Source organism: Podarcis gaigeae (genome assembly GCF_964106915.1).
Source record: "Podarcis gaigeae genome assembly, chromosome: 2".
NCBI lineage: Eukaryota > Metazoa > Chordata > Lepidosauria > Squamata > Lacertidae > Podarcis > Podarcis gaigeae.
Genome location: NC_139679.1, coordinates 84,267,255 through 84,289,471, shown reverse-complemented (window position 1 = coordinate 84,289,471; position 22,217 = coordinate 84,267,255). Strand labels below are relative to the sequence as shown.

Here is a 22,217-nt window from a genome sequence, read left to right as displayed (position 1 = left end):
GATGATACTAGCATTATACAAGGTGCCATAGTGTGGTAAGATAAAGTTAGGGCAAATAGTTAAAAGGAACTAAATAAAAAGTGATGGCTTCATGGAGGTCAAGGGGAAGTGGCTTTAGTTGCTTAGTTTCCAAGTAAATCTATTAACACAAGTTCCTTCCTTTCTCTCCCATCAATTGTAAAGGTTATGGGGATTCTCCAGACAGCACATAAAATAATGTTTTCACACCAAAATATATTTACATATGCTGGTTGCTAGGTGAGTGGATGCTTTTCAGTACGCTTTGAAAATCTTTTACATACCCCAAACAGTAGTGGATTGAGAATACAAGAATAGATTTCTAAAAGAAACATAACAATGAATAACATAAAGCTGAGGTGGGGAGCCTTTGGTCCCCCAGATGTTCCAGAACTACAACTCCCATCCATACCACCAAGCATGGCCAACAGCAAAGGATGATGGTAGTTGTAGTTCAGCAACATCCGGCATGCCAAAGTTTCCCCGCACCTGACATAAAGTGCTGCATCATGCAAGTGAAAGAAATAACTTCTTATTTAACTGCCTGTTAAAAAGTTATGAGCTGCAATAATGGACTTATTGACATACATGTAAATACCCTAAATATAAATAAATGGTGTTTAGGGATGCATAATTGAGAATCACAGCTACTCTCCTATGTCAGCACAACAATCAGATACAGTTATTTTGAAGAGATTACTGGTTTAGATTTCTAAAAGATTTAAACTTTTTTGTGTGTGCGATACAATTATTTTACTAGGAGTTTTTCAAGCATTAGAGTAGGTTGGCACATGACCATTACAAAAACTTGCTCAAGTGCCACTCCTGACCCTTCTCCTTTGACATACTCTCTTCACGTTCAGTGTTTTTGTTCCCAACACACACTTCCATAACTAGATCTCGCCCCATGGCAATAAATTAGTCATGTCATCACACACAGGACAGGAAATACCTTTCAGACAAGCATATACACAGCAGCCGTATCAAATGAACCAACAGGAAATTGAAACATCAAGCAAATTAAATTTACTTCCTTTCATTAGGAAAGAATAAAATACCTCAACAGAACAGTTTGTAGAGTTTGCTTATACTTTCTTCCTAGATTACACTACACCAGTGACCAACAGCCTTATTTCTAACACAAACGCAGCTAGTTTTCTTTAAAACAATAACAACAGTGATATAGATAGGTTCCATCACTTTACATCAAGCCTATACCATAGCTTCATTCAACTATTGCCAAACATCCATCGTTTTAGTTGAGCTCCTCTCTTGTGTCTTAATCTTCTACTCAGTCTACTCAAATGCAAGTACTCTGAACATAAGCCTACCAGTGTTTATGGGGCGTAAGAGAAGAATAAATATTTTTACCAAAAAAGGAAAAAATGAACAAACGCATGAACGAAAGCTAATTGTGGAATAGTGATTTCTTAGCGTCTGATTTGGAAACACCAGGTTCCTTGGTTTACCAGATTGCTGAAATCTTGAATACAATTGCAGAAAATCCTAGTGGAATCTGACTAAATAACCCATAGAGTCCTGTGATGTGGAAGTAATGGCAATGAATAGCTTTATTTTTCACCCTGATGCACCAGTAGTGTCACTCAGCAGAACTGTCACAGGTGGACAGTACACTGTAATATATTTGTTAAATACTTTGATCATAAAATTGTTCACATTCTGCCTGACTTTGGCCTAGTTCCCACAAACAAATGAGGTGGTAACTGTTCCTGAACTGAAACACTTCGACTGCAGGCAGAGGAATCACAGGGCTATATGCCCCTCCATATGCACATCAGTGTGAACTACCGGTATTCTAGTCTAGCTTTCTCCTCAATTTCAGATGTACAGAAAGTTTCATTATTTAGGATTTTTTTAAAACTAATGTATTTTTATCCCGCCTTTCTGCTATTTAAATGTGGCTTGAAACATGTTTGATGAAGTTGTTTATTTATTTACAGTATTAGATTTCTTACCCGCCCTGTACTACAAGGTCTCAGAGCTGGTTACAACAATAAAATATGTGCATATAAAACAAATAAAATAGTTACAACCACAAAACACAAAAAGTGCAAAAACATATTATCAGTCTTAGCAGGCTTCTACATAAAGATATCCCACCCTAACTCAGTGTTGTTGGACTACGACTTGCATCATCCCTGACCGCTGGTCCTTCTAGCTAGGGATACTGGGAGTTGTAGTCCAACATCAGCTAAGGACCCAAGTTTGAGGAACATTGCCCTAACTTTATGCCCTGATCTGCTTGAAACCTGTAAGCCAAGGGTAGGGAAACTTGCCCTGCACCAAGGCCACCTTCCCTTGGTGTAAGCAACATACCAACAGTAGGCAGTGCCAAACCCAAAGTGGACAGAGCCAGTATGTGCACACACACATGACATTCAGCTCTCTTGGCTTCCATGCTGCTTGCTGGAAAAGGGTTCCCTTTCTCACAACAAACTGCTCATGGAGGAAGAGAGTGATCTCCTTCTCTCTCAACAGCTCCTTGAGGTTAGAAAGGGTTGTTGTTTTCATACTGCACCACGTGCATACTCAACCATGTTTCCTCTTCCCCACTGCTGAGCTACAATATCTGACGGGCCAAGCTCTCTGAACGTTGTTCAATTGCCCATAGAAAACAGCCCAACAGCAGGGAAAAGGTGGATGGGGAAGAGTCTGGAGGGCAAGATTGGGAAGCCCTGAGAGCAGCAATTGGTCTATGGGCTAGATGTTCCTCCTCTCTGCTGAAAGCACACACAAACACTCTGTGCTGGCAGGCCAAGTGAGGTCTGGCAATGTATATTTGCTGACACCACTGGTAGTTCCCACCTTAGGAGAAGTTCAAACCTTGGGCTATGTCTGCAAGTGTGTGAGGCAGAGCTTCAGGTGATTAGCCACTTCACATTCAGCAAAGCAACACAACCGCGAACAGCAAACGTATGCAAATTACCGGTAGTTTAATTTGCATAATGTATGCACGTCAGAATTGGATTATTTATATCTAGTCATCAGACCATCACAAAGTACAGTAAAGGATTAACAGAATGAATGTAACACTAACAGAAGTTAACTCTGGCCCAAGTAAACTACAACATAAGCTAACTCAAAATGCTGCATTTCTTTGTCAGAGCAGAACAAATAGTTTAAAACAAATAGTCAAATGAAATATTGAAAACAGAAAAAATGAGATGAAATAAATCAATTCCTGCAAATCTGAATAAACCTAAATGAATAAAATGACTTAAATTTCTTAATCTCCCTGGCAAGATACAGAACTTTCTCTTAAAAAATTTTCTCCACTAATTAGTTACTGCAGATAGAAAATCTGTAGTCTTTACAGTTGCAAACTGTATTTAACTTGTCCACCCAATGGGTAAGACCCAGTGGGATCAGACCTCTCCCTAAGTATTGCTTTTTCAGTGCATTGTGTGTCAAAAAAAATCAGCTTTTCTTGGCACAATATCTGAGTTTCCATTGTGTAGAATTTTGGTATTTGTTTTCAACCCACAAAGGTCATGCATCTGTACCTTTAAATCAGACACAGAACTAATTCAATATACTTCAGGAGATGCACAGATGTTTTCTACTTTCAACACAATTATTCATCCTTCCATTCCAGCTGACCTATAGTATGTCTCATTTTTATTAGTTTCCAGCAAATGAAAGCTAAAAGTTGAATAACCTATACTGAAAAGAATGAAATATTGAAAACAGACTTTCATTCTAAAATAAGCATGCTAATTCTACCCAAGAGAATATTATACTAGTGCTGGTAAAGGAACAGGCTTCTAGTTCTGTTTTATTCTGACACACCCATATCACTAGAGCTTAACATTCCAGTGAGGAAAGAGGTAGTATAAATTTCCCTACCCTACCCTCAGGGGCAAGTGACTAAGTTGTGGATCTTGAAGATACAAAGATCTTGTGACACCTGGAGCAAGGAACACAAATATAATATAATTTAATGTAAATATAATTTCCCAGGCTGTTGAATACCTTGAAGAAAGCCTGGATGGCCACAAAAAGTTGGACCCCTGAAGTCACTGTACTTGAAGCAGAACATTTTAGATCTCTAGCAGCACTGAAGAGATCCATTAAAGAGATAATCTCTGAAAACCTGTGTTTTCTCTTTAAAAATAATAATGAAGAAACTGCAAAGATGACCCTGTTAAAAAACATCTCTACGTGGCAAAATAAATAAAAATCATCATATAATGATTGTATAAACTGGTGCTTTTAGGCAAGCAACTTGTATTATGAGACTCAAAATAAAAAGGAAGAAGAGTTAGAATCCTTGATTTTATACCACATACATTTTATCTCAGTGTTTTATTATGATTTCTCATTCCTAAATACAACCAGCCTTCTATTTTCTCAGCCAATTCTATGTATTAACAGTCTTCAATTATACCGCATCTCTACATGTAAAAGAATGTTATAGGGCAAGGTGACTATATAACTTCTGAGTACAGTAGTGAGAATGCTACATTTAAAACTTCCCCATACTACAAAATAAATAAATTCCTGCAAATACATATGATCCAAAATTTTCAGGAGTTTTGACTTTAGGAGAGCATTCAAAGACAGAATTCTCCCTCGCCAAAGAGCGAAGTAGTGCAGTCCATCCTATCACCACATTCTGCTACATGTGTAGACAGAGGCCTTTGGTAATTCCTCTTTCCATTAATCAGTAAGGGCCTTGGGGCATCATATCTGAATTAGGCTGCATATTTGCTCAATCAAACTCATCCAATGGGTCATTAGAATCTGATTTTCTGCTCGTTAAACTGCCCTCATTCAATAAGTTAGCAGCAGACACATAGTAGATGTTTTTTGAGTGCATAGCAGACTTATTACAACATGGCTTGTATTTTGCAATGTGACCTGGCAGTCCACTGTTTTTTAAAGGCTTAACATGCTCAAAGTTAATCAGCAACACAGAATATTATTGTCTACCTGAACATCAGTTTATAATATCTTTGGAAAATACCCAACTAGAAACTAACATTGAACTTAATGGTCTTCCGTTCTCCACATTTAGGCTGCAGTCCTTTATCTGAAGTCCTCGGAGAAAGTCTTTTTTAAACATAGTGGGACTTCTGGGTAGAAAGGGGCAGGATTGCATTTCAAGTGTCTGTCTCTATTGAATGACGCGGGTGGCGCTGTGATGTAAACCACTATGCCTCTTAGGCTTGCCAATTAGAAGGTCAACGGTTTGAATCCACACAATGGTGGTGAGCTCCCGTTGCTCTGTTCCAGCTTCTGCCAACCTAGCAGTTCGAAAGCATACCAGTGCAAGTCGATAAATAGGTACTCCTGCAGCAAAAAGGTACACAGCGTTTCCATCATGGATGAGTTGCACCAGAAGCAGTTTAGTCATGCTGGCCACATAACTGCGAAAGCTGCCTGTGGACAAACACCGGCTCCCTCAACCTGAAACATGATGAGGAACACACCCCATAGCAGCCTTTGACTGGACTTAACCGTCCAGGGGTCCTTTACCTTTACGTCTATGCTTTCGTCTTTTACTATGTTTCACCTCTTTCTTCTTTCACTTTTCCTTCCCTCTATTCAGCAGCTTCAGTTAGCATTCAGAATATTTTTTTCCTAAACATTTTTCTTAGTGCTCGTCCTCACTCTTATTTATCTTAATTCATTGCTCAATTGTCTCTTATCTGAACCTTCTTTTTAAGTTCCACTTATCTACCATTTCACAACTCTGCCCTTTTCTTTTCTCATAGAACCGGTAACTCTGTTCCCAAATTTTTGACATGCTTTTTAAAAAACAATACACACACAAGATCCTGATACACATTTTCTGTTTTCCCCTTCCTTCCTAATATAACTCTTACAATAATTTAGAAACTTTGTCTAAACCATACCTAATGCTTGGATTCCTTATTTAAACACTTGAAGAGCTGTAGTAGTTTAAGAATATGTTGAGATCTTCCTTCCCTCCCCACTGTCCTATTCAAATCTTACCTTCACCAGAAACCCACTTTGTGGCATTAATTAAGGAACCCACTATTGTCTTAGCAGTCTTGTACCCTCCCTGCCTCCATCTATAATATGAGACTGATAGTGCGGGCCTAGTCACAAGTCACAAAGATTATATTTTTAAACCTTCTTGATATATTAATTCATTCATCACTTCCATTGTACAACTTTTCTTAAAAAGTAACTGCTATAAAAAATGAACAACAAAAGTAGCATTCATGTGATTCAGTTACAGATAGGTAGCCGTGTTGGTCTGCCATAGTCAAAACAAAAAATTCCTTCCAGTAGCACCTTAAAGACCAACTAAGTTAGTTCTAGGTATGAGCTTTTGTGGTATCTGAAGAAGTGTGCATGCACACGAAAGCTCATACCTAGAACTAACTTAGTTGGTCTTTAAGGTGCTACTGGAAAGAATTTTTTGTTTTTATTCATGTGATTACCACTCATTTAGCATTCAGGAATCTCAACAGCTGCTTAGCACAGGGAGAAGAGGAGCTAGAATCACATTCTAATTCATCAGAACCATATTCAACAGCAATGAAATCATAAATGCAATGTAAGATACTTAAAGAAAAAATAAAGAAAACAGATCTCAAAGAAATGTTCCCATAAACCAGGGCACCACATTATGCAACACATACAGAACAGGGTGTGTTTTTAAAAAAAGCTTCAGAAGCCAATCTTAATAAGGAATGAAACTATGACTAGAAGCAGCCTTCACTTTTAACAAAACAAAACAAAAAAAACACAACCAAGAAATGCTACCAAGATGGAAATGTGTATGGAATCATGGCCTGGGGTGAGCAAGCTAATGTGTAAAAATGGTAATTAGATTTACTGTTATTTGCCTGTGTACACCCACATTCAATCATGACCATTTGTTTCCACATCTGTTACAAGCAAATAATTTCATCTTAAGTAAGGCCAGCCAGTTGCTAAACAACTTCTTGATTTAGCAGTAAGGAATGCAGAGTGACAAGCTTGCAAATTAGTGATGCGGATTGTAAACATCAAAATAGATGTGAGAGAGGAAAACAATTGGTGCAATGCTTTGATCAGCAGCTAATTTTTAAGAGAGACCATCTTTTGAATTAAGTAAGAACTGAAGGGCTTTGTTGCTTTTGGCCACTAGTCACTTCCATGCAACTCAGGACACAAGGAACTCTTAAATCCCCCTCCCCTTTCTTCCTGTGTGAACAGAGGCTTTGGCAAACCTCTCCCACCATGGGGGACATAGTAGAGGTGTATAAAAGTATGCAAGGTATGGAGAAAATGGATATAGAGAAGTGTTTCACCCTTTCTCATAATACTAAAAGCAAGGGCCATTGAATGAAGCTGAATGCTGAGTGATTCAGGACAAAGAAAAATAACTTCACAAAAAAATTGTCCAGTTGCACCTTAGAGACCAACCAAGTTTGTTCTGGGTCTAAGCTTTCATGTGCATGCACACTTCTGTATCTGAAGAAGTGTGCATGTACACGAAAGCTTAGAACCAGAACAAACTTAGTTGGTCTCTAAGGTGCTACTGGACAATTTATTTATTTATTTTAACTGCATCAGACCAACATGACTACCTAACTGAAAAAAGAACTTTAACACACACTATGGCCATCAATTTGGATGGCTTTAAAAGGAGTTGACACAAATTCATGAAGGACAAGGCTATCTAGTATCTGAGGCAGTATGTCTCTGACTACAACTTGCCGGTAACCTCAGCTGGCGGGTGCTGTTACGCTCAGGGCCTGCTTGTAGACTTTGCACAGGCATCTGGCTAGTCACTGTGAGAATAGGATGCAGGACAAGATGGGCCTTTGGTCTGCCAACAGGGCTCTTCTTGCATTCACCTTTTTCCCTGGACTCAACTCAAACCCCTGATGACCAGCGCAAGGGTGGAGGAAGCTCAGCTGACCTCCACTCCTGAAAAGATTACAGGGGAAATATCTTGGCTGACTGAGAAGAACTATCCAAGAGCAGCTTACTAATGTCAATGATAAGACAATCCCTATTCCCAGACTTACAGCATAAAAGACACAACACAAAAGGAAAAGAGATTGAGAGGGGAAATGAAAAAGCAAACACACAGACTAGTTCTTAGTTACAGAGTTATGATCATGACCAGCTGGAATGCAAGGAGTTCAGAGTACAGGAGTCAAAACTGCTGATCCCAGCTGAGCTGATGGAGAGGGCCAGGGCTACAGTTCTGTCTCTCCTTCTGCTGTGGGTTGATTTGATTCCAACACACAATAGGACAGGAAGTGTCCATAGCAATCCTCTACTGCCCTGCTCCCATCATCAATTTGCATTCTCTGTCATCCACACACACAAGCCAAACAAATTATCAAGAGTTATTAATATCTCACGTCAACTGATTTACTTTGCTAATTACGGCATTTAAAAGTGCTAAATTGGGATGGGCATAGAAAAAATTGTTAGTGTATTTTCCAGCAATCATTCAGTACATAACCTTAGAACTTGAATATACCAGTCATAACAACAGTATGTAGTGTCTTTTTTCCTTCTTGTAAAGTACACAGTTTTCTTTACTTGAAAAGTACACTTTACAGATTCTCTTATCCCTGTCACTGATTTTTCAAGGAAAAAACTGATATAAAGTTCTAATTTACAAGTAATTTTATATATCTGGCTGACTTGCAGCAAGACATTTGTCACCATAGCTACAAATTATTACTTAGACATTTTTCTCCTCCTAAAGTTTGTCATGTTGTCTCCATTAAGAATTGACAAGTATTCTTATGCCATGAATTCTGGACGGTTCCAACACAATTGCTCTTTCAAGATTTTTCCATACCAGTTTTAAACATCTTCACCTTCAAAATCCACCAGCTTTCTTCATCAGGTTTTTGTTTTATTAAAAAAAACACACCCTAAAATGTGGCTATAATTCCAGTAAGACAGAGTAAAATACTACTTTGAAAGATTCCATCTTAAAGTGGACATACTGCTAGCCGGGCATTTTAAAATCCCCAATTGAAAAGCAATTCCATGTCATTCCACTGCCTTGAGCATGTCTTTTTCCTAAAAATTAAATATAATACAGCTATGCATAGAGTAGTGTTAAGTTCTATTAAGAAAATAATTCACAAATTTTGGACTAAAACTGTGAATGGTTATAATCATCCATTACATCAGCCCTAAACCAACCTGGTTCCCCCAGATGCTTTTAACTACAACCCTCATCATCCGTGACCACTGGTCACACTGGCTATAGCCGATGAGAGCTGTAACTGATTCAACATACAGTGGTACCTCGGGTTACAGACGCTTCAGGTTACATATGCTTCAGGTTACAGACTCCGCTAACCCAGAAATAGCACCTCGGGCACAGAAATAGCACAGAAATCGTGCTCCAGCGGTGCAGCAGCAGTGGGAGACCCCATTAGCTAAAGTGGTGCTTCAGGTTAAGAACAGTTTCAGGTTAAGAACAGACCTCCGGAACGAATTAAGTACTTAACCCGAGGTACCACTGCATTTGAGTACTGCATTATGCAATACAGGTTCTGAAGATTTGTTATAAAACTGCACACTTCATCTCTCTCCATCCTGTATTTTGAAACATGAGCATTCAGTTGGGAATATGAGCAATTAATTGGAAGGAGGGCCAAGTGCAGTTTCTCCAAGTACAGCAATTACAATTTTACTGCAAAGTGCAACTTACTACCAATCTTGAAAATATGATCTTTTGCCTTGGGCAAATAACACATGTAATAAGCAAGAGCAAAATAATTTAGTAAATGAGGATAACCTCCCCTGTAACAAGCCTTTCTAGAAGCAAAGCATGGAAGAGAACAAATGTGATTTGCAAAATATACAGCCAAGGCATTATCACATTTTCTTTAGCATCAACAAATAATAATATATATGCTTGACTGCTGTGAACTAAGTCGCATATACTGATTTACACAATATGTTAGGGTGAAGCAGCTATGCAATAAAGTTCCGATTAGGTTTTCCCCTTGTAATATTACACCTCTAGGATCTCTGCCAGCCTCGCAGCCTTCCAAAACTGCTAAACGTGCCAAACCAGTATGGTGATGCAGACAGGTGCCTTTTTGTTATAAAGCAAAAGTGTCACTGCTTAAGCAGCAGCTGGCCACTGCACTCACAATTCCATTGAATAAGATGACTTGACTAGCCACTTTTTACATCATTTGGCACTGAAGACTTTTTTTAGCAAGTCTGCATAATGTGACTGATCCAAGGCTGCCAGAAAAGGTTTCATATGCCATTTAGCAGCAAAAAACAAAGACTACGAACTTATTCTTACTGTTGTTATGGCTCTTTATTAAATTTATATCCTGCCCTTTCTACTAAAGGAACCTAGAACAGCAAATCACCAAGTGGTAAAACAGTACAGTTAAAAATAAAACATATTTTAAATATTTTTAAACAATTAAAGAGCATCTAAAAATACATTAAAAGGGGTTCGTATCCTCACAGCTATGTAATTTCAAGGTGCCTGGTTACAGTCTATTTCAGCCAGCAAATGCATGGGTAAAAAGGGAAGTTTTTTTAAAAAAATCCTGAATGTTAATGAGTGAAGGAGACACTGCACTGGAGTGAGCATTCCATAAATAGGGAACTGCCACAGAGAAGTGCTTGTCATGGGTCTATCGCAGGGGTCAGCAAACTTTTTTTCAGCAGGGGGGGCAGCTCACTGTCCCTCAGACCTTGTGGAGGGCCCAACTATATTTTTCCTATGCCCCACAAATAACCCAGAGATGCATTTTAAATAAAAGCACACATTCTACTCATGTAAAAACACGCTTATTCCCAGGCCATCCACGGGCCGGATTTAGAAGGCAATTGGGCCGGATCTGGGCCCCGGGCCTTAGTTTGCCTACCCATGGTCTATCCTCAGGATGCAACAACTGAAATGACTCTGTCAGGCTATAACTAGATGGTGCTGCAGGGACCTCCACTTGAAATCATTGTGACATCTAGTTCAGAATGGATCCAAAGAATAAGAAACAGTTTCTAGACATCTTCAGCACTAGAACAGTGTGTGTAGGTACTCTACATTAAACTCAGTTTTTACAACAAGCACTTGATTATGCCTGGTATTTTCTGCTCCAGTTATTGACTCAATTCAAGTTAATTTTTTATTATCTCAATTCATTTGCCTAGTTTACATGCAACAATGCAACACAGAGCCATGGTTTGTTGTTGACTTATGAACCTTGGCTTATGCTAATAATGATTTGTGGTTCCTTAGCTCAGCTGATTCAAAAGTGCTTCATAGCAAGCTTCACTGAACTTAAGCAGTCCCTGCTTAAGTCTTTCTTTATTGTAAAGAGCATTCAAATATTAGCATGGTCAGTATTAATTCCAGCTTTAATATGTTGGGTTTTTTTGATGGAGCGCTTATGCTTTAAGAAGAGTGCCCCAACTCAAAAGGTCACTTCAAGCACTTTAAAGATTTAACAGGCAAAGATTAAATGAGGCATCACCTCTTTTCCTCAGCTATTCTAAAAATGGTACAACCATCAGAGAAAGGTTAAATATATAGTACAGAAAGGAGAGGAAAAAGGAGAGCTCTTTCTGTCTGCTCCAGAGAAGTGACTCACAGCACTGGTAGGCCTTGAAGAATGCCGAAGGTTGCATGATTAGGTTGATTAGCCTTATCATATTTGAAGGCCAGTATGCACCACCAGAAAGACTAAACAAGGCCAGAAGAGCCTACTGGACAAGAAAAAAAGTTTTAGGAAATAAGCTTGTCATATTTTTGCAACTATGTATCTCAAAACTTTCTCTTCTGAAGATCTGCCTTCATGCCAGGTGAATTTATAAGCCAGTTGCAAGTAGCAGCTTCAGTGGATAGAGCAAGGCTTGCCAAGCAAAATCAAGCTCAGCCCTCACACTATAATACTGAGCTTAATGGAAAGATGGGTGGCTGGAAGGGGGCTACAGCAAGCACCAAGCATATATGGCATGCAAGCCATCTTGAAACAAGAGGAGAGTTGCACCCATGCCTTGCCCTGTGCCACCTCCAGTTCTGCCCAAATGTGGTCCCACAGGTGAATGCAGCCCTCGGCAGCAAAAAAGGTTCCCCAGCAGTATCCTAGGATACCTCCACTAAGTGCAAAAAAAAGGTTTTCCTTCGCACAAAATGTGCTGCCAATCTCTGGATATTTACTCCATTGTGAACCAGCTTGGCTTCAGAGGCCTTGCTCTGTGTCCCTTCACCATCAGACAAACAGTTGGCAGGCGCATCCTTGGGGACGTCTGTCGGGTTCCTTCCATTCCCACATTTGAATAGGCACATGAAACTGTTTCAGCAGATTTATGACTATTAGAAAGTGATGCATATGGATTGGTTAACTGATGCTACTATGAGACTGGAATGCTGCAGATTATTATTGCTCTTGATGTTGAAATGTTAACTATATACTTTGATTATATGTTTACAGTAAAGCAAGATGAACATCTATTAAACAAATAAAAAATAAAATGTAATAGGGAAGTCAATTTATAATTATTTTCAGTCAAAGTTGGGGATACTGTAGAGGCCAACCTGCAATGATATTTCCAGTCGTATGCCTAGATCTTTATTCCATTCGGTCATATGATTGCTTTCTCTCTAAGAGATCGGATCTAGTAACAGATTATATAGCTTGGAATGCATACTTTGCATTTTTTTTTCAGTGCTGATTTTTTCAAGCTTAGTTTCTTCCTACAATAATACATCTGTGTGTGATATCATTCCCTCTAATAGCAAACTCGGGCAGTTTGAGTGTTAGCAGGACTGATGCTAAAGCAGAGCCTCTAGGAAACTAGAGAGAGGCCTCAGCATGTACTGTACAGCTAAACCTCAAAATATGCAGGTAGAATATATGTTTTAAAACCCAAAGGCAGCAATCCCCACCCACCCCCACCAAGAAATAGCCCACTAATGTCTTAACACTCCAGGGGCCAAGGAATATTGTGTAAGGTGTTTAAAAAAAGAAAAGGGAAAAGTGGGAGGGGACAGAGAATTGGACTTCTTCAGTTCCTTGCTGCTTAAATATTCTCGAGAACACAGCTAGCTGACTCCCTGAACACAAGAACTCCTACTAGGAGGCAAGGATATATATTTTGTTGCAGGTCCCATTCATGACTCTTTATCTAAAACTACTGGAAAAGATTTGGCTGCTCATTATTCGTTTTTTGCTACCATTGGTTGATAGGATAAAGGAGACTAATTTTAAAAATACGTTAAAATAAATTTTATTTCTTTCTTTCTATATGCACCAAGCCTAGATGCTTAGAAGTCTAGATATGCTGATGTGAATGTTAACGTGTGTTAGTATTTTTAATTATTGTATGTTTTAATGTCTTGTAAATTTATCTCTTTGTGAACCGCTTTGAGGGTTGGGTTTTTAATACACAATCAAGCAGTGTATAAATTTTATGAAATAAGTAAAACATATGAAGCAATAAGGCATCCTTAATTAAAATATACAATGAATCAAGGCAGTTAAAAAGCATGACAATGAAAAAGTTTTAAAAACTGTTAAAACAATAAGATCAGAAGTTCAAGTTCAGGGAAAAGTTTGCCTTAAACAAGGGAATCCCCACACAGAGTTCTTCACAGTGGCCACACCTTGGCTTAGCTCAGCATGACACAGCAGTAAAAGAGACCAAGGTGGAACAAAACAGCTGATGCTTCTCATTGTCAGCCCACCCACTGGTGCTATCTTGCTGTGGCACAGTTTGACCTACAGTGTTTATTTATTATAGCAATTTATATAGAACTTAACTATCATAGTTTCTAAGCAGTTTACACACACACAAAAAATACAAAACAGAAAAGATAAAAATCAAAACTATGAAATGCCTGCTGAAATAAGAAATTGTCAGTAATAATTACTTAGCCCAAACCATTATGAAGCCCCTTGTATCCTGAACATGTGAAAAAGTCTATATTAGGTTCTATTTCATTCTGTCTCTTGCATAAGCCAAGTGGGAAGGTACAGCTGAGTATGTGTTCTTAGTTGGTATACTATACAGCTATATAAATAATATATAGCTTTATCTATCTCAGGCATAGGCAAACTCGGCCCTCCAGATGTTTTACGACTACAACTCCCTGACCACGGGTCCTGTTAGCTAGGGATGATGGGAGTTGTAGTCCCAAAACATCTAGAAGGCCGAGTTTGCCTATCTATTTAATAACCAAGGAAAGTCTTATGTCAGCTACTGGTTCTCCTTTGTAGAACATTAAAAACTGTCCTTTGTTCCCTGAAAAGTGAAAGCAACAGATGTCTATAACTAACTAAATGCTCAAAACAAAAAAAATTCCTTCCAGTAGCACCTTATAGACCAACTAAGTTAGTTCTTGGTATGAGCTTTCGTGTGCATGCACACTTCTTCAGATACACAGAAATAACTAAATGCTTTTATCTAGGCCTGCTATAGACATTTTCTCACTGTATTTATAGCTGTTACATTGAAGATTTTTCCCCTTGAAAATTTGTTGTACGTGTGACCAAGAAATAAACTTAAAAATAGAATGGCAGTAACTAACTTTTATCACATACAGTACAGGTCTTAAAAACACTTGTATTGTTACCCTGCTTCACTACAGCTTTACTATACGTAGACAAATCTGGATGCAGTGAAGGATGCATGGCAAGCAACTTACTTTGTTTTAGCTCCTAATTTAATACAAAGACTATTATGGGACATTCGTGATACAGAGGATAATCAAAATACCACTGTCATGAAGCCTAAACCACCACAATGTCATCAAGCACATGAAGCTGAAAGGATATCCGCCCTTGTCTTGTGGAAAACCTTTCCTAAAAAGTTGCAATATTGCTGCTTATCTGTTTCAACTACCCATATGGATGTGTGATGCACAATGAATCCAAGCAAGAGCCCAAGAATACAATATTTTTGGGGGGAGGTGGGGGTGGATAGGATGGATGCCCATTATCTAAAGAATAACCTAACAGATTTATTAAATGAAACAGCCGAGTCTTTGTTAATATTGATTTGCCTTTAGGTACCAAATATACATTGCAGCATCTCATTTGCTTGTGCCTTACATAGCTCAGTACGTAATCTGTTAATGCCATCCCTAGCCTTCTTAAAATAAGTAGCTTTATGTTTAGCCGGTTCAGTAAACACTTCTCTCTTAAAAATGTCACATTCTTCATTTATTTTGCTTCATATTTCCTCTCTTTATTTCTTTCTCTCTCACACAAAGTGTCCTGCTACTGTATCCACTTTGTATGATGGTACATACCCTTGGTGCCACAGCCTCTAGTTTGATAGAATTTTGACAGAACATAAGGAAATTTTAAATAATATCTCTGCAGGCACATTCAGCTCATAAACTGAATTGTCCTTGTAGTCAATTCCTGATCCCAGTCTGTTGGGCCACCTTACACAAATCCTACATCTCCTTAGAACAGTTTCCTTATAATCTATATTTCACATGCTTACGTAAGTGCTTCAAATTCATTACAGTTGCTCTAGACCAAAAAAATAATAATCACATCATCCTCATATCTTCTAAAATTAGAAAGACAATCTTTTTTCTTCTTGCTCCACTAACAATGCAAGCTAGTAGGAAGGATTCAACTAACGATACCCTCTCTTCCTTCTGCGTTCCACCCCTGCCTCCCCCAAAGGTGGCTCAGACACAGATGGAGCAATCTGCTTAGCACTAGAGTGAATTCCTCCCGTCATTCTTTTATATTTTTTTTATAAGATTTAGAGATGTTAGAACATAAAGAAAATTTTCTAAGGTGATAAAAATAGGGGTTTTGTTCATTTATATGAATTGTTTCATGGTATACATAAAGGAATCCTGTATTCACAACAGTCACCCAGAGTCTGGACAAAATCAACTACATTCCATTATGCTTTATCTTGCTTTTGCTTGTTGTGTTTTTTGCTTCATACTGCCTTGGTTTGTTTTTGTTTTTGTGACAAACTTGGAGAATACTGTCATCTCCACAGTCAGTTCTACCTTATGTCGTGATCACACAGGCTGAATGGATATACTTCTGGCAATGTCAGCACTTCTTTGATCCAATCTACTACTATGGACAATTTTAAGCACATGCTCAACTCTTTCATTTTGATAAATGGGTAATAAAAATGGTTAAGTTTCACTGTATGTGTGAGCAATTTCATGTACATTACTTCAAAACGTCTGCAAATATTCAAGTAGTCATCTGTTAGTTCTACCTAAAATTACCATAATTATGAACCACAGGTAATTTCACCTGCTTTTTGACCCCGCTACTATTCTTAGAACTTCACTACCTAAAGAAATGCACCTACCCATACATTAAGGTTACCAACAGAGGCACTTCCTCATGCTCCTTCATTCAGTATTCCAGAGTATGACCATGAGAGAAGGCTGCCTTCCTGGTTATGGAATGCTCTCCCTAGAAAGCTTTGTAGTGTCCATATTGTGTTTCCAGCATTAAATTTAAAAACTTTCCTATTTTCCTGGTCCTTCTGTAATGTTTTATACCTTGTAGTATGGTTGGTGGTTTACTTCTTGCATATCTGTTACTTTTAGATGTTTCTCTTTCAGCAAGCCTATCCAGACACATGATTTAGTTATTTTGTTTTAAACACTGTTTTAAACATTCTAATGCCATAGTTCTGTCATTCTCAGTGGGACTCCATAGAAACTAACCTTTGACCAGCTCTGCCCATAGATCTTTCAAATTACACTTGTGGGTTGCATCCAGTGTTAGTCATACTCACGAGCAGACTCACTGAAATTAATGGACACGACTAACTTAGATGCATTAATTTCAGCAGTAGAATTTAGTTAGATGCAACACATACTGTATAATCTGGTGCTACAGCACATCAAATAAAATTAACTCTGCAGATTTTCAAGTTTAATTTTGTGGGAGTAATTTGAAGATATTTGGACATTTGCACGAAATGCTGCACCCACCATGAGTCAAAGGTTCAGAGAAGTTCAACAGGAAACATCTCTGAATCTTAGTGCCTGGGGCTAATTCACTCAGTGGGGAGAATTGGACTAATTCAATGTTTATTCATTAAAGCAAAGGCTATTTTTTATATTCATTAAAGAAAAGGAAAACCTTAGGCCAATATGATTGAAAGCAAAGAAAAACTACATTTCTTAGATACTTAAAATTGATTTTTAAAATTATTTTATCATTTAGTACATAGTCGCCTTAAACGATTCATTGACCTCTTACATGGATGTATTGCAGGTTCATGCAACTACACCTATTTAAGCAGTCAATCAAAATTTATAGCAAGGAAGTTTTCAAACACTGCCCAAAAAGATATCAGATCATGAAGAAATACTGTATAGTAATGTATTTTTTAAAACAAGGTTACTACAGTTCCCATCATTCCTGCTGGAAAGGGCTGATAGAAATTTGAATAATCACCACTCTCCCATGTCCATTTTATTATTATGTTTATTATTATTTTTCTTATCTATCCCTTACCAAGTTACAATCAACTGAACAGACAAACTCCTAAAATGTATATCTCAGATCTCAGAGGCTAGGGTAGAGAGGTGTGTACACTAGATAATGTGTTCACTAGATAATGAAAACTACATAACACAAGTGCCAGGCACACCTCTGTGAAAAAGAACTTCCACAGCTCAGAGGTTGCAGCAGAGAATGCTCTCTTCTGGGGTGCCACCCCCAAAACCTTCAAAAGCAGTGAAACTACCATCTTCAAACAGAAGAGGGTGTGGTCAGAAGGCAATGGCCTTCTGATACTTGTGCTTGTCATTTAGTGCTTCAAACACTAATGGGATCACTGATGATACTGATTTTATTAACAATGCACAGAATTATTCATTGTTGGTTTAGACTTATTACATAGATGAAACCTGTGCTTACACACTTCATGCTCTCAATTCACTTCTGAATTAGAAGGAACACTACAGTTTTCCATTACAACTGAACCAGGAATATGGTTTGTATATGGTATACACCAGGCATGTCCAAAGTCCCAATCTGGCCCCCAAAGGTCAACAACTCTGGGGGGAAATCCCCTCCAAAATTCAACAACTTCAATCAGCCCTCATGCATGTTCACTTCATCAAATCTGGCCCTCTTGGAAAAAAGTTTGGGCACACCTGGTATATACAAACCATAGTTTGCCTGCAAAGGTAGTTCACAAGCTGCAGGTTTACAATCCTGGTATGTGGGCAAACTAGAGCAGCAGGGAAGAAGAAATGGGAAAGTGCAAGCACAGGGCTCATTCACAGAGTGTCAAACCACAGTTTAGCATTGCATCTCAGGCACCTTAGTATATCCCATTGAGAAGTATTACTTCAAACAAATACGGATCAAAATGATTCAGGACTGCTCATTCCTGAATGGCTGAAATTCTTTATAAATAATGAAATTACTAGCCAGGGTCTTCAATCAGATATGAATTCTCTTAAAAGTTGCAAGGCAATTTTTCAGCAGGTTTTGAACAACGAAAAACACATCTTTGAAGAAAATCTAGAATTTAGATTTACCTTCTAAAATAAAATAAAAATTGCCAGTCATTGGATATAGCTCTCATGGTTGTTAAATAGTATTTTGGGGGTACAAATAATAAAATTATTTGTAAGCCTCAGGAATTGGCAAAGCTATGCATTGTGTTGCAGGCACTAATCACATTATTCTTATCTAAAGCTCCAGAAAGAACAAAGCCAAAATGGCAAATACAATTTGCAATACAAAATAAATTTATATGCAAGCAATACCAGCCTCTAGGCTTAGTTTGCAATTAGTTGAACACTGGCCATCATCTTTATTAATGAGAGTGATAATCAACTATGCAATGGATTGCATCCAATCCTCTGCTGGTGGAATGGGACTTTTATTTCCTCCCCTGCATGTCCCAAAAATCAAATCTTGGGATCCCCCAACCCTCTAAAGCAGATTTTGAGGGTGTACAAGGGCCTGGAGGGAACAGGAGAAGAAGAAGCTCTGTTGTATGCAGAGAAGTCTACTGAGCCAGCAGAACTACAGTGTTAGATAATACCTAATATCCCTAATTCAATAACCAATTTGTTCTCTCATTCCTCCCCCCGAAAATGGATAAATTGGAATCATCTCTTCCATTTTTTTTCACTAGTTCATGCTAGTGCTCTTTAAAAGTTATTCAGATTTCAAGCAAATTCTCAATCATAATGTATGCAAATTATACCTGTCACCAAAGCAGAGACAGCTAAGGAATTATAGCACAAGTACAACTTATTTTTAGATGGAGCAAAAGCATTTTGTAACTCTTGACTCATTCTGAATACTAAATTTTAAACTTACTTTTTTGAAGTACTTCTGATGTTTACTTTAAGACATAAAATCTTTTTCAATAACGTTATAAACTAATCAGATACATTTTTGTTTAAAAACAAATCATATACTGTACTTCTGAAAACAATTTCCTTAGACAATATGCAATTCATAACAGAAAAGTTAAATAAAATTTTAAACTGGGCCCCAGCATTTGTGTTACTTATTATGAAAGTATAATTAGAAAAGACATGTTCTATGCACATTTACCTGGTTGTTTTTGCTTTTTTACTGTTTATTTTAATTGAGTCCCACCAGGGATAAATATATAATATTAGTAATAGTACGTAAATCGCCTTGAAATGGTGGTTTAGAAGGTGATCAATCAAATTTAATAATAATAATAAGCAGCTAGACACACACAGTGGGACTTACTGCTGAGAAAACAGAACATGCATACAATTGTGATGTCAACCACATTTCTCATTAAGAAACACAATTTTTCTACAGCTTGAGATAACACCCCCCAAAAAAAACAAATTGCACCACACACACCACAAACACACACATTTCCTACTTAATTTTTTGCAGACAAATGTTCTTAAATGCTTTTCAAAAAAAGACTTTACCTCAACAATGAAGTCTGAACTCTCAAAATTTTCCATATGAAGATGGAACTCTGCTACTTACGCACCTAAACTTGTTAGGTGTTTAGCAAGCGTTGAGTTAAAATGAGGAAGTGATGGTGCGGGTTTTTTAAACGCTGTGCAACCAAGTATGTGCAACAACTCCCTTCAATTACAATTGTGTAAGCAAGAGATTCTCAGACTTTAGAGAAGTGAGCCTTTGCAAATAAAGATCCAAGTGAAGTCTCCTGGAGGCACAACATATCCTGACGTTTACCTGGCCTTCCATTTTTCGGCAGCCAGCATGGCTAGTAAAAAGCTTTGCAGGCTTACTTATAAGACTGAAAGCCATAGCTAGCTAGCTGGGGAACATTCAGACATGCAAACTAGCCAGACAGAGCAATCTAAATAAACCATGTTTTAGTGTTATATCTAAAACTAGCCACTGGTAATATGTAAAAGTTTAAATCACGTGGATTTCTTGTATGATTTCCATCAAAGCTATTTACATAGGTGAGAGATGTACCCACCACAAATCCAGATGACAGTGTGATTGACGCTTTCAAACACTGTAATTGAGATACAGGAAGCTGACCACGAGGAAGCATTTCTATACAGTGGTACCTCAGGTTAAGTACTTAATTCGTTCCGGAGGTCTGTACTTAACCTGAAACTGTTCTTAACCTGAAGCACCACTTTAGCTAATGGGGCCTCCTGCTGCCGCCCGTGACGCAAGAGCATGATTTCTGTTCCCATCCTGAAGTAAAGTTCTTAACCTGAAGCACTATTTCTGGCTTAGTGGAGTGTGTAGCCTGAAGCGTATGTAACCTGAAGTGTATGTAACTCGAGGTACCACTGTAGAAGCAAAGACACCACAAAAATAACACAGGCAACAAACTGACAATATGCAGTGTCAAAATTGTCTTGGAAAAGCTAAGCTGAGACAGGAGATTGGAAAAATTGGCATTCAAATTCAAGAAGTGCAGTCCGATCCAAATAACTTTATTGTACTATCCATTGGTCATGACAAATCTGAATAAAAAATAAATACAAGCAAAAGGGGTGTTGCACCACAAGCAATGGTCTCTATTTAGGTATCTGTGGCTCCCTTGCAGTTCACTGGGTCTTCTTTCTGATCTTTTTGGCCACCAAAGCAAAAAGGGCGACTGAAGTGACTGAAGAGTCACTGAAGTGTTTACATCACTAAGAAACCATAGGAACTTCTCTGCCAGGGGAGACATCTTTCATGTATGGGTGGTGAGAAATTGCCTCCTGGGTCCCATGTATAGTGGGCAACATAGTAAATAGTGCAAGATGTCTTCCGCCTGCACTTGCCCACATATACAGAGTCTGTTTCCGTCTAGGATGGCAGAGGGCATTGGAGTGAATTGGATGGGATTGGAAAGCAAAACTGTTCGACAACTATGGCTTTAAAACTATGCTGCATCATGAGATAATAAATAGGCATTAAGACCTCTAAAAAAGCTGAGAGGATACCAGCCAAACAATGAGATGCCCCAATTGATCATGGGAGAATCAATATCTGATCAGCCACAAAGTCTGCTGTGCAGCCTTGGTCAAATCATTTATGGCCTGAAACCTACACAATCCTACATAGTTGTTTTAAAAATAATATCTAATTCCATATATGCTGCCCTCAACTCCTTCAAGGAAAAGCAGGACACAAAAGGGTGTAAATTAATATTGTATTTACTCGATTCTAATGCTCACCTTTTTTGGCCAAATTACGTTGTGAAAATTAAGGTGCACATTAGATTCGAAGGCACATTTACATTCGCCAGCAAATACTTTCATGGTTCTGAAAATTGAAGTGCACATTAGATTCGATGGCACATTAGACTTGAGTAAATACAGTATTTTCGGTTAGACCTCAAGGTCCCATTATAATTCCAAGAATACCAGTTATAATGATCAATATATTTCCATCCTCAACAGAAACAGAACTATGAATCTTTATCATGTTAGAAAAGTTAAGGAGCTCCAAGGCAATATCCTACACATAGGGAAAACTGATCCACTAAAACAAGGAAGGAAAACTGGAGATGCATTAAAAAAAAAAAAAGAGTTCATTTCAAACTGCAAGATGGTGTTCAGTATGTGTAATTTCTGGCAAAGGAACTGAGATGCCTTTTTTTCCGGAAAAAAATGCACCACCTAGGACCACCAACAGAATCGCTGCTGAGAAAATACATCATGCAGCTTGTTGGATCAGAAATGGAACAAACAACAAAATGTTAAGCAAGATCAAGAGAAAAACTTTTCTTCTCTTCCAGCGTACTACTGTAGAAGAGATGTGCATAGAAGT

At 38.1% G+C, this 22,217-nt stretch overlaps 1 protein-coding gene across 50 annotated transcripts in view; it reads right to left on the bottom strand.

The window, feature by feature from the left end:
- The window catches only part of SLMAP (sarcolemma associated protein), an 87,260-nt gene that overhangs the window by 49,870 nt on the left and 15,173 nt on the right, over positions 1-22,217 (bottom strand). The gene's annotated exons all lie outside the window — the stretch shown is intronic.